The sequence below is a fragment of the Astatotilapia calliptera genome, chromosome 8 (genome assembly GCF_900246225.1).
Source record: "Astatotilapia calliptera chromosome 8, fAstCal1.2, whole genome shotgun sequence".
Classification (NCBI taxonomy): Eukaryota; Metazoa; Chordata; class Actinopteri; order Cichliformes; family Cichlidae; genus Astatotilapia; species Astatotilapia calliptera.
The window spans coordinates 15642426-15653924 of record NC_039309.1 but is presented as its reverse complement, the minus strand read 5'-3'; positions in this window follow the sequence as shown (position 1 = coordinate 15653924).

Sequence of the window (11499 nt, the reverse complement as noted above, 5' to 3'; positions counted from 1 at the left end):
TTCTCTCTCACCGCCTTTCTCTAACCTGCCATGTGTGTAATCCTGCCTTTCTCTGCCTCTGCACCTTATTCCGAGCTCAGCACTTCACCTTTTTCTGTGACGCATAAAGAGGAGCAAGTAGAAACAATGCAAACAAAATATACACACACACAGCCCCGTGTAACCAGAGCACTCCCTGTGCCTTTGGAGTAGTTGCCTGAGTGCAGCTCTCCTTACCTGGCCGTGCTCGGCTTTAGTTACACTCCTTCTCTGATTGCAAGCTCTCTGGGTCAGTCCTTGTGGGAACTATGTCTGAGAGGCAGGGGGAGTCGGACTTTACAACTGAATTTAGGAAAGGAGATGGCGGGCATTAGAAAGGCAACAATAACAAGCTAATCAACATATGGGGTTTTGAATGAATGTGTTTGTGTGTGTGTGGCATAAGCACCTGCAATTGTGTGTGTGTGTGCAATCAAGCTTGCCAATCAGCCTATTGTAAGTCTTCTTTGCGGAGTAAACAGACGTGTCTGTTCCCGAATCCATCTAATCCTCAACCCAATCATCCCAACCTGGCTAATCTACTGACACAACCCCTCCCCAGTCCCTTAACCCCCCCTCCACACACACACACACACACGCACGCACACTGCCCATTCTGCTTGTCAGTGCCTTTAAACGCACACATAGGTGCAATGACCCACAGCAACATACATGTCATCACTGCACACACAAACACATACACACAAAGGTCAGAGGAGGGTCTCAGGGTTCATAGTAAACACCACCCACCTAAAGATTTACTCTTCCTGACCCAGACTTGAACTACACTAAATGTAATGAACAATGCGCACTGCACACAAAATCACACGCTTGCAAACACACATGCTCTGAAGGACGCGGGTGGTGCAATTTTTCCCTTAAGCCTTTCTGGTGGTGACACAATGCAAAGCAGAAGCAAACATCTTAGAAAGAAATTAAAATAAGACTAATTTTTAGAATAATAAACAACTAAGCGAAAAACGAATTTACTATTTACTTTCACATCCACATTATACCACACACAGAGCTCTGTTGCTTAACCTATGGAGGACATCCCTTTTTTTGCACACAGTCCGATATAAACCCGCCAAAATCATTTTCAGTATTTGAGAGTTTTTTTGATTCAACAACTGAGACATTAAGGTGAAAAGCAATAGCAGAGAAAATAAGTTTGCAGTTCATTCTACAAATTCTATCTGGGCGCAAGCAATTGAAAATTTGATGGCGTCTTCTTAAACACACTCAATGATGTGGATAAAAATCACTTCTTAGAAATGTTCACCCTGCTCTTCATTGGATCTCTTGCTGCTAAAAAGCCTGCTGCAGCGTGCATGCACGTGCGTACATGTAATATTTTAATAAGAACAGAAAAATAACAGATATAACACACTTCCATCGTTAAAAATCATCATCAGTCGACCTTTTGCCCTTCTTCATTTGTCTTCAGTTCTGCCTAAAACGGGCAAACTGTACAAACACAGAGGCTGAGGGGGGAAGCGATGGGAGGGGGAGACAGACGTGCTGCTCACCAATCAAAAAAGCCATAAACTGTTATTGTTATCAGTGCTATTATTTTCATTACTATCACTATTATCACTAGTACTGTACTTCCTCCTCAGATGTATCCTATCCCACGCATCATTAGCTCACTCTCTGTGGCCCCTGGGGGCTGCGTCATCGTCTGCTGATGTGCCGCCGCTCCTGCTGCTGCTGTCGGCACGGTGATGCCTGTCCATAGCCCAACCAGATGTTTTTTTTTTCACCTCTTACTCTGGGACAGCGGCTGTGCCAGGTTCACCGTGGCAACCGTGGGATGGTGCTTTAGAAGCCATTACAGCGATCCTCTGATGACACTCAAATAGCTATCATTACACCTCCTCCAAGGAAACACAGTAAGGGAGGGAGGGCGGGAAAAGAGAGAGATGAAGCAGGGAAGGATGGAGGAGAGGAGCAAGGAGGGGAGGGAGTGGGAGAATCAGATGAAGAATAGGGGGGAGGAAGGGAGGAAACGAAAGGAAAGGAAAGGAAAGGAAAGGAAGAAAGGCAGCGGGAGGTGGGTTAAGGATATCGGGAAATTACACAGGCAGGCATGGATGGGAAGAGTTAAAGACATACAAGGTGAATGGAAAAGTGGAGGAGCAGGAAAGAAGTGCTGGAGAGAGAGAATGGGGAATTCAAAATGACCGTTTCTGAGTTAACAGCCTCCAGCCTTTTTCTACCCTATTAAGTTCTATTCTGCCATTACTTGGGACTGCAGGGTGCTGCTGCATACCCCACAGTGTCCCCCCTGCTCTTACCCCATCCTAACAGGCACACAGCCACAAATACACAGTCACCCTTTGGTCGGTTTCCTCCTGCAGTCATCTCCACTTTTTTAAAAAATATCTATTTATCTGTTTATTTTTGTTTATCTCCAAGTCTTCCCCATTCTCCCCACTCTTGTGCTCAGTTCATTTCCAGAGGTTGTGAAGTGAATGAAAGAGAGATCAACTGGATCAGTCTTTAAGTCCACTGGTTGTCCTTGTTGTTTGTGCAAAGGCACACCAAAACAAGCTGTAAAGCTGCTGTTGCTGCTGTGCAACAACAGCATCAGCGACAACATACAGTTCTTTACTACTGTAAATCACCTGGCAGGAGGACCCAGTTTTCTATCAAATATTGGTGGGGTAGGGGGGTCTTTTACAGAGTTACCCACTTAAGAATAACTAAACGTACCTGCATTGCTTAGATTTAGATTTAACTCCTCCTCTGGCAGCTGAAAAAAATGAACTATTAAATCAGAATCTGTTTTTTGCAGCTGCCTGTTTTTCATGACAGGAACGCGGGAAGAATAGGTGTAAATAACTCTTGAGAGTTCACTTCAACTTCAGAGACTGTAAAGGGAAAAAGGGCAGTTCTTTCAGTGCAAATGAACCAAATGTGCTCATTGTAGTTAATATGAAAGCTCAAGCGTCTTTATAGTAAAAATTTGCGCTCTCCATCCCATCTTGCGTCGTATCAGACTACCTGTGTCCACCTTTTTCTTCCCTGCTTCGCTTATCTTTACACGCACTTCTGGGATGAGCAGTTCAGAAGGTCACGCAGTGGCTGAGTAGAAAGGTGGAAACCTTTGAAAACAATGTCAATATATGTCACATGTTGCAAATGAGTTTGCAATTTTTGTTACTTTTCCCTCATGTTAAAAATAAATGAATGATCATCCAATAATTCATTCAATAATTCATTCAATTAGCAGCTGTGATAAGGCCTTTTTGATGGCTTGCATAATTAGACAGTTGTATCATCATGCACACACACTGACCCTTGACACACACTGCATGCTCGAAATTTTAATTCCCAAAGCCACCGCGGAGGGGCGGTGTCAGCCTTCTACTTCGGCTCCTCCACAGGATCCTTGCCTATGTATTTTTTGGAGGCTACGAAGACAAAAAAAAAACCGAAAGAGAAGATTGATGCTTGGTTTGTCAGTGTTGGTGCCTGTATGACTGCATGGGGTAGGAGGCAATGAAGTTCTTTAAAAAATGCTTTTAATGTGTCTTGCTTTATGGGGGGCGGTGGTAGTGGTCGGACGAGACTTTATAGAAACTGAAAGGCGTCAACACGTCAAACCTTATCAACTGCAAAACACCAGCGCAATTAAAATGAAAGGGGGCGGGGAGTTGGGGGGTATTTCCCCAGTTTCGGTGATTTCGAGTCGTCACCGTACCTGAGCCCCTTTGCTGCGCCCGTATAACCACGCTTGTACGTGGCATTATAAGTGCAGGTTTGACCCTCGGTTTTAGTGCCTGGATGTGTGAATGTGGGTTATACCTCACTGCTAAGCATGCACTTCTCATGTGCTTTTAATCTCATTGGTTTTCTTGCATGCTGATTTGATTATGATCAGGCCAACACACGCTTGAAAGGGTTCAGCGCTGCTCCGGGCAGCCCCATGTGCTCTACTGTAGTATAGTATATTACCCTCGCTTTTCTTTTAAATGTGTCTGAAACGAGGCTTTGAAACAGTCCGGATTAACTGATGTATTGCGTTTCTAAAAACAAACCGCCTCTGAATCATTCATTAATTCACATTTGGCTATTACAGTGCGGGTTTGTGTTTTATGGGCAGAGTAGCTCCTTCCTGTGTGGTAGGAAAGAGTTAATAACGATGGGCTAAACGTGATGAGTGAGGGGACTCTGTGAAAAGCAGCGGGCCAATCCGCGTCAAGATTAACACCTTGTGGCGCTGTGATTGGACTAAAGCTCGCTCGTTGTCGTATGGAACTCAACACCCACGTGGGGGCACGGACCCTCAGTCGAGCTTTCACTGGCTGAGACCCCGCATTTAAGACCCGCCTATCAACGATCTCTCCGTGTTATTGGCCAATCTTCAGCATTCAACCACTCCCCCTTCCTCCCCTCCCCCTCTCTATCTTGTTTTTCTATCCGAGAGGAAAGGAAATATCCCTCTCGCGAGCTCCGTGGGCTCGCGCGGGCAACCGCGCGGCCGCTTGCGCCATCGCTTCACATCTATCAGGAGGCGCGCGAACTCAGAACAGACATTTCGCTCCGGTCCTCTTCTTTCTTAACGGCTCGAAATTGCGACATAAACCATGGTTCTCTGATATGTTATTTAACTGTATGTCGACATGTGGGTGAAGAGTCAGTCCGCGTTACAGTCAGTTTCCACGAGACGTTGTCTGTTGCGATGTTTCCTTATCTTCAAAGCAGCCAGCCGACTCGCTCTCCCACGAAACTGAACATCCACCGCAACACACACATATCCGCGCGCGCCTTTGCCCGTGTTTATATGTGCAGTGACACGACCGTTAACCTTTAATAAATTAATTATATTACAAAAGATTAACAGGCAAGGAGATTCAAATAGAATTGTTGCGTGAGTATCTTTCTATCTATCTGGGAAGGCTATTGGAAGCTAACTGAGAACATTTTAATATTTTATCTATTTACAGTGAATGACAATTTTAAATGTCACTTATGGGACATCCAGTGTCTCCAAAGAGACCAGACCACTGCATCTGACTATACAAACTGTTCAAACCAACAAAATCTGCGGACTTGGGAAAGCGTTTTATTCTCAGAGATTGTTCACCTTGTTCGCAGCACAGAGTGTGCAAGCATAGATTGCAGCCCCTTTGTGAAAGCTGATTAGCTTTTTAAACCAGATGTCACAAGTGCAGAGGCGGATATGACTGTGAAACCAAGTTATACTACACATTCATTGGCTTGCAACTTGTCAATCACTCAGTGAAGAATAAACTGATTTACCAGCCTGCTGTACAGTTTTTGTATAAACTAATAACGTCCAAAGTGCTGTATTAAATAAGACGTTTACAGAGGCTTCCTAGGTGTCTTTTTTTTTTGCAGCCCCAGTAAGTTGCCATGTGCTAAGCTTTGGACACAGTAGAAATTTACGGCACATTTGCTTCACTTTTCAGAACTGGAAGCTACATCCATGTATAATAAATACAGTCTGCATTTGCAAGCTCAGCACTTGCTACCTTCTCACTTTTTAATAAGGACAAACTGTAACAATAATTCAGGAATCTGACCCCATCCAAGGCCATCCTGATCACACAACCACCAAACTGTTAATCTTCTAGGTGAACCTTATTTTTCAATTAAACCTCTATTACAGCATACACTGTTTTTGCACTGAACGTCGATGATGATGGCAGCGTATTCCTGTTATTATGTATTGCACCAGCCATGCAGGTGAGCCTTGACTGCATTCTGTTGTGAACACAGATAGCTGTTCCTGTTATATTTCTTTGAAGTCCACTGCCTGGACCACATGCGCAGATGGTGCATTGCTGTATTAAGTCTTCGCAGGAATAGTCCTCATGGTCACAAAAAATTGGCAGGCATACAGATGATAGCATGGACCCTCGTGCATCACTTGGGTCCTAGTGGACTTGTGTAAAGTATAATCAAAGCTTAACTACTAACGCCAGGATTGCTGGAAAAGAAGGCTAGCCCTTACTTGGACAAATTAACCTGTCTGGGCCTAAAAAAAGACAGAATTAAAACTTGGATTATACTTTCCATGTCCGCAACTCAGCATCTCATCTACTAATCACGAGGTTGGTTGTTTGATCCCTGGTTCTTCCAGTATGCCAAACTATTCCTGGGCAAGATACTGAACCCCAAGTGCGCACTGATGCATTCAGTGGTGCATGAATGCTTGCAAATGCTATCTAGAAAGTATTTTCACATATTATAAAAAAGTGCTTGCATGAATGAGTGAATGAAACAAGTTGTATAAATTGCTTTGAGTGCTCAAGAAGAGTAGCAACGCTCTGTATAAGAAACGGTCCACTTACCATTTACAAGCCAGTGCACTCCTAGTTTTGATCCCAAGGGGATGGTTGCCTCAGGAAGGGCATCTTCACCAAATCAAACATGTGGACCATCAAGACTTCCATACCGGGTCGGCGACCGCCTCCGTGCATCGGGAAGCAAAAGGTTTTTATTAATTGTCAATGGCAAAGTATATATTTTAGTTAAATGGAGTAACACTAGCTTCTGTCTGAAGCTAGCATTCAATACTATTTAAGGTCGGATAGCAAAGGAAGAAAAAAACTAAACATCCATTTCATTTGGAACATAAGCAACTTAGGACATCTATTAGTAAAATCGAAAAATATTTCTAGTGCTAGTTTAGTACTATTAAAGTTGACTATGTTCAATTAGCTTAAATCAAAGCACATTTCAGTTAAAAAAAAACCTACGTGAAGCAGTGTATAAAAAGTGAAGCACTCAGGGCCCACAAGAAGCTCACAGAACACTTTAAACTCAAATCGAATTACAAAATGGTAATTCTCCATGCCCCCCCCCCCCCCCAAAAAAGTGCAGTGCATAAGCTCCTAAGAGTTTAAAAGCTCTGACATTGGCATGATGTCAAAATCTCATAGGAGCTGCACTGGGAATTGTTGAATGCTAACAAAATAATTGTTCTTTCAGTTTGATTGAAATGATGACGGATTCAGATTTTACCAGAAAGTTGATTTAATTTTTTTTTTTTTAAGAAAAAGACCACAGTAGTCTTAGTATTTCATGTTTCAGAAAAATCTGTGACAACCTCCACTGTAAAGTCAATCAAAGGCTATTGAAATGAAGCGAGCCGCAGCCTGTTTGAGACTCATTCATCTTTAGACAGTATCAAATGGCAAAACTGGGTAACTTTTTTTTTAACCTCGAGGTAGCTGAAATAACGAAGCAAACTGACAGGACTGCATGTGTTTGTTTGTTTTCACATTTGAGTCATGTTTCTGGCATAGCTGGTGAATGTGGCTTTGAGATTACACAGATTTCAGTACCATTACAGGTCCAGTTATTGATCATTCATCCCCAAAACAGGTGCTTTGTTATCTGTGTCAAAAGAAGTAAGTGTTGTGCACATAGCTCCTCTGCCATGAGTTTGACACAACTGTTTTTGAAATAAACAACTTTCAGCGAATCATGCCAGCACTGGTAAAAGGGGCTGATAAGCTTTGAAGACATATTGTTCCGATACATTGGACATATCAGTGTTTGATTCCCGTCCCCACTCTTTGCCATGGTCTTAACTGACTCCTGAACTCGTCTGGTGCCAGGCAAGTTGCATGCTGTAGGCTTATCAGAGTTATTTTTTGCATGAAAGCTGCCTGAGCTATGTAAGCGGCTGTTAGTGAAATGTGGTCAGCAAAACCAAAATAAGATAAGGCTAAAAACCAGAGGTGGAAATCTCCACCCTTCCTTGATTTTTTGCATTCATATATGTTGATTTCATACTGTGGTAATGGTTTATGATACAGACAGATAAATCACCAGTATGCTATGTAATCTTATTTTTCATCTAAAGCTTTTACTGTTTGGACGAGAGCAGTTATTTCGGGCTTGTGTCTCCCTCGGAGGCAGCACTGCTCAGTGGGCCTCACAGACCCAGCCGCAGTGACTCCTTTTGGGATTTCTTCCTCTGGAGCATCCCTTACCCTTTGTCCTCCTCTTGAAATGTTGAATAATGCCGCTAACCTCAGCTCAGATTGAGTCTCCTGTCAATATTCAGTTCAACCTCGGAATCGAGATCAGTCAGCTTTTTCTCGCCTCATCCCATGCTGGAGTCATGCTGTGGATTTAGCTTTCTTCTGATCCAGCAGCAGCGGGCACAGCGGCCCTCGCTGTGTGACGCCTGCAGGAGGTGAGCTGGGCCAGCAGGGGAGGGAGGGGGTGGGGGTAGGGATACCCGCTACCCCCTTGTTGTCGTGGCGATGGTGGCCATAGTGGTGGTTGCCAGGGAGATGGCAGTTGCTTGTCTGACCCGTCCCCCTCGTGCTGTCACTGGCGTTATTGATGCACGCCGCTGCTCGGCATTGTGGGAGTGCGGGAGGGAGGGCGGAGAGGACAACGGTTAATGAGTTCAGGAGGAACAGGGACTCTCCATGCTTGCTCTCTCTCTCCTTTCTCTGTTATCCTCTTTCTCTCTCTAACTGTGTTCCCCCATCGTCTCTCTCTCCTTCCCCCCTCTCTCTCTCCCTCTCTCTCCCCTTCATTTCTCATGGGTGTCTGTCTTGTGCGAATGTGCATTAAGAATGTGGGTCTCTCATGATCCATCATGGCAAAATACACTTTCCCTCTCCTTCACGCACATGCTCCATGCAACACACATGAAGCCGCATAGACATTGCACTCACAAAAACATGTTCTCCCACACCTTTACTCACACACTGTAACCGACTCATTCGCTACCACTCCTTTCTCTCTCACTTACACACACATGCACACACAGAAATGTGGCCCTGCTGTTATGCCTGAAGGTAGGAGAGCTAGCAAGATTAATAATGACCCCTGACTCCCCATAGACAGACCCAAATATACACAGTTTGGAGAGGGAGAGCGAAAGAGCGATGGTGAAGGGAATAAAGAGGAGAACAAGGTGAGGCCAAATGCTGACTAAAAATATACAGTTTGGAAACAAAGAGAGGGGGAAAATGTATACAGTTTAGAAAGCGGTACAGATGAGAGAAGCAAGGGCGGGGGGAAAAAATGGGAGGCCAGACGCCAAAGCGCAGTGGCAAGGGACGCGGGAGCTCATGTCGGCTCTAAGCGGGTTGAATTTAAGAACTCGTTTTTCTTTATGCTTTTCAAAAATGGTCACTAGAGGGGATAAATCTGAAAAACTGGGCTCACATTCATGTGTGGACAAGGACAAATTATCTTTTGAAAAACAATGATCCAAAACAGGTTAGGGTGTGTGCAGTTAAGCTGAAGTGAAAGTGTACTCCAATGATTTAACGCCACGCACGCGCAAAAATATTAACCTCCTAAAAATAGAACCAGATGAAAATTCTAGACTTTTAGACACTACTTGACACCAAGTTCCAAAAATGTCCAAAACTCTTACAATTCCTATAATGACCAATGGTGTTTTTCATTAGACTTTCACTCGTTTACTGTGCAAGCTGAAGCCTACATTACCCCTCAAGAAATTTCTCCAGGAATAAAGAAGATATCATACGTAGTTGGAACCTAGACAGTTATTTATTCATGTTTTCAGATACTGTTGACAAACAGGACAAAATCAGTAATCTAAACCACAAAAACACAAAACAAATAGTCAAAAGTGAAGGCAGCAAAGAACCTGATTTGCATTGACCAACCAAAGTCAGCCACATTCAATGATTAACCCTTTAAGACCTACCATAGAAACAAGTCCGCCAGAGTTATCTTTATATTTTTACATGCTGTAGTGCCACTTTTGGGAGCATTTCAAGTTGCTATACATCAATATAACCGTCATAGCCCAAATTATAATAATATGTATGCATAAAGTCTACAGTAACAATATAAATAGCAAAAAAGTGCAATAAACTACAAAAAAAAATTAAAATAGTTTTTGTTTTTTTGTTTTTTACATATCTTTCTAGTTAGAGAAATTTAAGCGGTTTGTCCCTCAAAACTGTAAATACAAAAAAGTTGCACAAAATAGTTTCTAACAACAGGAAATTTATTTTAAATGTCTTCATAGTTTTATTTTTGAGATACACCAATTTTTATATACAGCTGGAAAAACGAAAATAAATATTATAATGCAAATTTGCAAAAAAAAACCCCAGCATGTGCATCAAAATAAACTATTTTCAGCAGTGCAATTTGAGTTCTATACAAAAAATATGAAGTCAAACATGACTTTTAAAAACAAAGGTAAAGGTAAAAAACTACATTTTCCGCGAAAAAGACGTCACTTCCGGTTTCGGCCAGGTAATGGTGGACACGCGATAGTTCGCGCTGACTTCTACTCCAACATAGGAAATGTTATGGACAGCTGATCGGATTGTGTTTCTGTAATATTGTGTTTTTGTTGCTTCAAGTGCTTTTTATGCTGTTTTTGCAAAGCTATATGTGGAAGGAAACCGTGACTTAGGACAAGCTGATGGCATAAGATGTAAGTACAACTCCTCCGGTTTCATGTGCAGAAAAAATTATTGTGTTAGCTTAAGTGGTTCCGGTTCTACAGGGATTTAAAAATAGTTACGCAAAACAGAGCGTGCCCGCTCCGACTGGTTTTAAAGGGTTAAGTAACTGTGGAGGAAAAAACAATTGCGACAGAAAATAGGCCGGTCCTGAGCTAAACTTTTCTCAATTATAGTGACTCCCAATGAGAGTGTATATTATCAGTGACTGACATATGACAGGGTTACCCAGGCAACCAGAGCCTTGACCATCTGCTAGTGACCAAATGTCAGTTTCAAAGTGATGTGCAACAAACAACTTGCTGTCTGTGTGGATGCAGCTTTAAACCTGCATTTTTTGATGGCCATCAAGGGGTAATACCTGTGATTGCAAAAAGAATTCCAGATGTATGGGAAAACAACTCTCTGACTTGAGCTGTGTAAACACTTTCCTGATGACTTTATGGACCAATTTTAGGTCATATCGGAAAAAAACATACAAAGTACCAAACTAACAAAAAAAATATTAAGCTCAGTTTGTTATTTTAGCAACACTATGTTTCATTGGCTCAACAACTTGTGATTGACGAGTTGTCAGGCAAAGAGTGTACAGACTTGAAGTGAGGTCTGCCCTTCTCTCATCACATCCAGTTAAAAAAACACCAAGATGGCGACTGAGAAAACTAATCAAATAGCACCAGCAGACTTGTTCGCAAGCCTCTGCTGGTGCTACCACCAGCAGAGGCTTGCGAAACCCGAGAGAGTAACAATCATGATGTTGAGATCAGCAAATTCCTGGAGGAAGATTGTTGAAACTGTTGAAATGGACATGAGGGAAGTTGCAAAGAAGTGGAAAACGTATAAATATGTTTGCTTTTGTTACAACATCAACAACAACAACAACAAAAAGGACCACAACGAAGAGCAGAGACCCAGAAGTGAGAAAAGTCCCACAAGGTAACTCAAACAACACCAGGCCAGCTATTAAGCTCTATGAGTAATAAATAATTACAAAATGATAATCCCACATACTTAAACATATACTCCTCTA